The sequence below is a fragment of the Rhincodon typus genome, unplaced genomic scaffold (assembly GCF_021869965.1).
Source record: "Rhincodon typus isolate 14 unplaced genomic scaffold, sRhiTyp1.1 hic_rhity00000123, whole genome shotgun sequence".
NCBI lineage: Eukaryota > Metazoa > Chordata > Chondrichthyes > Orectolobiformes > Rhincodontidae > Rhincodon > Rhincodon typus.
The window spans coordinates 103,446-110,092 of record NW_025965761.1 but is presented as its reverse complement, the minus strand read 5'-3'; positions in this window follow the sequence as shown (position 1 = coordinate 110,092).

Here is a 6,647-nt window from a genome sequence, read left to right as displayed (position 1 = left end):
CCCCCCCCCCCCCCCCCCCCCACTCCCCTCCCGATTTGGGTAATCGGCAACTCGAGGTCAAAGGGGTCAAGTACTTTCGATCTTTGTCAACGTCTCTATCGGATCTTGTCGAATATGAAGTAAAATATTATCATTTCAGTGCTTACTTCCTTGAAACTTAGGGGAAAAAATGGTGTCGGTGAATGTCAGATAACAAAGGTTTGTCGTCAGTAACTTCCTGTGTTGTAGATTTTGTCTGGAGAGTACACACTTCCGTAATCATAGATTCGTTCACCAACAAAAACAAAAAGAGAAATTGCAGGAAAAGCTCAGCAAGTCCGACAGCATCTGTGGAGAGAAGTCAGAGTTAACATTTGCTCAGAGTCGTTAACTAGTGAAGAAAAGCAGCAGTTATGAAGGGCGTATGAACACAAGGAACGATTCAGCAGTTTTTTAAAAATCTTCCAGTGTAAATGAAATCAACATTATCACTTGCTCTGCATATCTTTGAGAAATTTCGTTTAGCTGTCCCCTTTAAGTTTGAAAAAAACGTAATGCAGGATTTTAATTCAAATACTTGAGTAAGGAAACGTAGGAGGCATGTCGATGACTATTTCAAGGACTGGTATTTTGAACATTTCCTCTCTTATATATGTGAAATGAGCTGCCAGTGGAAGTGGTAGAGGCTGGTACAATTAAAAGACATTGGGACAAGTACATGGCTAGGAGGGATAGGGGCCAAACACAGGCAAATGGGAATAGTTCAGTTTAGGAAATCTGATTGGCATGGACAAGGTAGACCAAAGGACCTGATTCTGTGCTGTATACTTTTATGACTATTTGTATACTATGTGACTTTATACTATATGACTCTATAAAAAGGTCTCGTTGTTCTCCAGCCAGTTGCTTGTCTGTTAAGCTGTCACAAGTACTTGCAATATTGTTTATTGTTGTGATTGCAGAAGCAAAAACCCTTTCCCTTTCTCAGTACTTGCCTGTCGTTCTTGTTGGGGAGTATTTTCAGTTTAAAATTGTCTTATGGGGGAACACTAAAACAAGAATAAATTCACTGTGCTTTGTAACGAATTCATTTTATTTAATACAAATTTATGTAAAACAAAATGATTAAATATATTTTGAAATAATGTGATTCAATTTATCCATTGGTTTGTCTTTAAACATACTGTACTTTGTCTTTCTTGGCAAGATGCAACGTGGATTTGCCACATTTTGGCTGTGACAGCTTTTTATGTATCCAAATATTTGCATTTTCTTCACATTTCAAATATTTGCAGATCTGAGTTTTCAAGATAACTTCAAATTCTTAGACAGTTTACTTTTGAAAGTTGTTGATGAATCAGTTTCCATCACCCTTTTAGCGTCTAGTACCTGTCAAAATTTTACATGTTTCAATGAGATCAGCTTTCATTTTAATCTTGAGAATACAGGCCCATTCCAAGCAGCCTCTCTTCCTAGAACAGCCCTCATCCTAGGAAGCAATCCAGTGAGCTTTTATTGTATGCCTGCTAAGTCAAGTATTATGGAGCTAGTCGGAACTGCAGATGCTGGAGAATCTGAGTTAAGGTGTAGAGCTGGATGAACACAGCAGGCCCTTCTGAAGAAGGGTCTAGGCCCGAAACGTCAGCTTTCCTGCTCCTCTGATGCTGCTCGGCCTGCTGTGTTCATCCAGCTCTACACCTTGTTAAGTCAAGTATTACCATACCTTTGGTGAGAAAATTCAAGTGTTATCTCTCAATTGCTGCAAGACTTTTTACACTTATAATCCTTGCAGTGTTGGCTGACATAACCCCTCCTTTTCCTAATTGCTTGATTTACCTGTGTGTTAGCTTCATAATTTGTGTAAATGTACACAGATGTGTACAAATATGCTTGATGCCATCCTTTATTCACCTCTCACGGTTTCTCAAAATAATTTTGTTGTTTGTTCTTCAGTCCAAAGTGCATAATTTCACATTAACGGTTAGTATGTGTTGTGTAATTCTTTTTGTTGTGACCCAGGTGGTTCTTTTGTAGTTAGCTTAAGTTTGTGTAGCAGACACGGATTCTCCTTGTGTACTCAGCATTTTATGATTCTAAACATCTCCATCAAGTTTGACCTTGAGGGTATTCGCTTGAAGGAATTAAACCTAGTTTCTCCAGACAACGAAGACCCACATACCTGGTTGCATTCCAATTAATCTCCTTTGCATTCTTTGTAAGGAATTTGATATCTTTCCTGATAATAAATTGGTGTGATCCCAGCTACAGCATTACAAGCATTTAATATGGCTTTCAAAAGAGAATGTGCTGAAGAAACTCAGTGATTACCTTGAGTCCAGTGCGATTTCATTGGATCTGAAACAATAGATTTTTTTTCTCTCACAAAGATGCTGGCAGACCTGAGTTTTTCTAGAACTTTTTTTGTTTCGGATTTTCAGCATCTGAAACATTATGCTTTCATCTGATATGACTTATTGTTTTATACTCTGTGCTTCTGTTTGTAGACCCAAGAATCCCATATGCCTTTTTCACAGCCTTTTTGGCTCGTCATGTTACATTCCAAGACTTGCGTTTTCACTTTCATGCCCCTCTGTTCCAGTGCCCCCTTAAAACTTAGTTTATTTGCTACTTATTCTTCCTACTAAAATGCATCTTCTTGTGCTTCTGTGTTCGCCTGCCTACTTCTGTCCATTGTACCAACTTGTGTCCTTTGTTTGTTGCCATGCTACAGTATTAGCTACATTTGAGTTTTGTGTTATCTGCAGACACTGAAATTATAGTCTGTAGTTTCAGGCCAGGACATAAATTGTAATGAAAAGATTGGTCCAAACGGTGACTGATAGGGGACCATCACTGAACCCTTCCATCCTGTCTGAGAAGCAACATTTTGCGCTCTGTCCTCTAACCAGTTTCATAATCCTTGGAAACACTTCTTAAATTCCATCAGCTTCAATTGTACAATCAAAAGTATTCTCAAATACTTTTGAATGTCCAAATAAACACTAACCCATTCCATTATCTACCAAAGAACATCACACAACCTAGAAAAATGTTGCCCATATCTGACCTAGACTGCTGACTTCCATTTGTTCTTTTGTATTTTTCTAAGTGACCATTAACTTTATTCCAGATTATTCCCTGTACAAGTGTGCCCGGTAATTTTTGGATGCCATGCCCAGAGTTAATCTTGCTCCAGGTTTAATTCCCCCATTTTTTTCTTTTGAACAGTTATAATGTTATGCTCTCACCAGTCGAAATGAGGATGAGAAGATTGGACAGAATCTCCATAATTTGCACCTTCAAACTTCCAGCAACCGAGGATGCTTCCCACCTTGACAAGATGTCTTTTCTACTTTGAGCATGACCAATTTTTGGCATACCTTTGTTACTAATTTTTATCTTCTCCAATTATGTAGTACCTCCCTTACTGTAACAACAGCAGAAGTCTTTTCCGTGAAGTCACATGCAAAGTTTCCATGTCAAAATCAGACTTGTGGACTGTGCTAAAATAAATTATTTTCCAATTTCCCTCGCCTTACCTTTGACTATTCTGTTTATTTGTTCAGAAAATACTTTCTGGTTTTGTGTATGTTGTCTAGTTTCTCCTTAAAACAATTTAGAGAACTCCGACCAGAATGTTGTGAAAGAATTTGCCCAGGTGTCCCACAATACCAAAGCAGTCAAAATCAATATGAACACAAGCCAGTATCAAAGCAAAACAGTCCCAAACTTAATAGGGAACAAAGTTACAAAATCTTTAATACTAAACATTATTATCTGTACTACTATCTGGCCCCTTAAGGTTACAGTACTTCCTGAGTCTCTCGTAGATTTACGCAGTCGGTCTCTCTCTCTTTCTGGGTTTGTGAAGCTGCAATCTTCCTCTCTCCTGGATGGTCAGCTATCTCTTGCCATACTGGTCTCCTTGGAAGGCCTCAGATGTTTCATGACCAGTTCCGAGAGAGGTTGCAGGGATTCTGGTTTGCAATCAGTAATCTGCTGATTGCTAGATGGTTCAAATCACTCCCAGATTCCTAGTTCTGACACTGGATTTGTGAAGTGAAGAAGGCAGTAGACAGGTGTTTCAGGGCAAGAATCTCTGCGTTTATTAAATACAAAGGTGAGTATATCACAAGAAATAAAAAGGCAAAAGTAATAAATGGGGAAATAACACAAATGTGAATAAAATACGAGAGATAAAAAGGCAAATTCAAAACAGTGAAATTGACACTATCAGTTATTAACTTAACACAGGCTAATTACTATTAGAAACTAAATAGTAGTTTCAAACAGATATTTTAATCAGACTTCCTGACCTTGGTGTTCTCTGCACTGTCACCAACCCACCTTCCCCTCCCTGGTAGCTAGGTTGGATACTTTGGGTCTTGAGGAAATAGGCTCACCACTGGGGATAAACACAATTTTGACATACAGCTGGCTGTTTCCACGTGCCGTAGCTGGTGCTTCGCTGAAGACTCTGGACGGTATAGGCCTTCAGTCTGGTTTGAAAACTTGGGTTTTCTTACTTTCTGGTGGTTCTGTGAGCCAGTTTTCATCTCAGGCTGTGTCTGAGGCCCTATCAGTCACGTCAGTGGTTTTTGGAGGTCGTCAGTCATCAGATCTGCTGGTTGTGGTCGATTGCCGTTGGTTCCCGTGGTACGGAACAGGCCTGTGTCAGTAGGTTTCAGGGAGATAGCTGTGCAGATACTTCTCGGGGAGAGTAGCTGTCTGGGATCCCTCTTCTGGAAATAGCTGTGGGAATGGCACTCTCTCTCTCCCAGATCAGGGCTAGCAGTTAAACAGACTTTCTGCTCCTACGATGCTGCTTGGCCTGCTGTGTTCATCCAGCTTTGCACCTTGTTGTCTCAGTTAAACAGACTGTGTGCTCCATTATCACCACTCAAATCTGTGTTATCCTTTGTGTTTCTGTGGTTCACTTTGCGTTGAATTGGCTTCCTGATAGTTTAGAGTAGGTGTAAATGTAAATGTGTTTTGATTTTGTGGAATGTCCAGTACTTCTGCGAATGAATATTAATTGAAGTTGAATGTCTTGGTACCTCTGAAGAGTCCAAGATGTCTGAAGTTGTTGTCTTGGGTCTGGTTCATTGTTCCTTTAGGACTAAAGTATGAATAGGATTTCTAACAGAACCATGATCCCAGACAGCTATCCCCGTGATTGTGTATTCCAGAGCACAGCCCAGTCGCATTTTTTTGTTTTGAAAGTTCTGTTAAAGATCCAGGGGTTTTGGTTCAGTATTCTAATTACAGGGATTTTTGCTCACTCCTATAAGGTCTACAGATGAACTCTGTTTTTATCCCTTTTAGATGGTTTTGTGGAACTTTCTATAGTTCCGGCCAAGCAGGGAGATACAGTTGATAGTTTGAAATGGAGTCAATCATTTGGATAAAAACTGAAAGAACTGCGGATGCTATAAATCAGGAACAAAAACAAAGTTGCTGGAAAACCTCAGCGCGTCCGGCAGCATCTGTGAAGGATAAAACAGAATTAACGTTTCCAGTCTGGTGACCCTTCCTCAGAACTGATGGTGGCTGGGAAAACGTCACTTTAAATGCAGAAAAGAGGGGAGGGGGACAGGTTAGGGAGTAAACGATAGGATAGAGCCTAACGAGAGAGAAGAGCAGTTGGACAGACAAAGAGTTGATAATGATCAGGCTGGGAGGGTGAATAGTTGTTGATGGGGACTATTAGTGACTAAAAACAAGTAGTGTGTAATGGCAGGCTATGTGGTAACAAGGCCTGGGGTGTGGGGTAGGGGGCTGGGATATAGGAGAATTTAGGCCCTAAAATTTTTGAACTCGATATTGTGTCCGGAGAGCTGCAGGGTTCCCAAGCGGAAAATGAGGTGTTGTTCTTCTAGCTTGCGTTGAGCTTTGCTAGAACACTGCAGCAAGCCAGAGACAGACATGTTGGTCAGGGAACAGGGTGGTGTGTTGAAGTGGCAGGCAACAGGTAGTTCAGGGTCTTTTTTGTGAGCAGAACGTAGATGTTCTGCGAAGTGGTCACCTCGTCTATCTTGTCTATCATTTGGATGGCATGCTACTCTTAGTTTCTTTGTGTAGCAGGACCTGGTGCCTTCCTGTCTGTACCCTCTTTTGTTTGGTGGATAAGTTGTTGGGGGTATGTCTGACTAGGGTAACTGTTGCCTTTTACGTTATGCTAATGTTATTAGTACCTGGGTGCTGTATTTGCACTGTGTCTGGTGCCTAGGTCTTGTGACTTCAGAGTTTTACTTAGCAAATGTGCCCAGCATCCCTTGATGTTTGGTCAAGTTATCTATCATCTGTGTTTTAGTAGCCAGGAGATTGCTATGGTTGGCTACTAATCTTTTCTCATGCAGTATCTTTTCCCCTCTTATTTTCTTTATCAGTACTTTGTGAAATTTTTGTTTCATGCAAGCACTGCTCACATGCAGTGCACACAGCATTTGCTGTCCATTCCTAATTAGTATTCAGAAGGTGGTGGTGAGCTGCCTTCTTGAACCAGTATCAACCCCAGTATCTTGGGGTAGATACTGTCATAGATAACAGTGTGCAGCTGGAGGAACCCAGCAGACCAGGCAGCGTCAGAGGAGCAGGAAAGTTGACATTTCGAGTTAGGACCCTTCAGAAATGAGGAGGGGGAAGGGAGCTCTGAAATAAATAGAGAG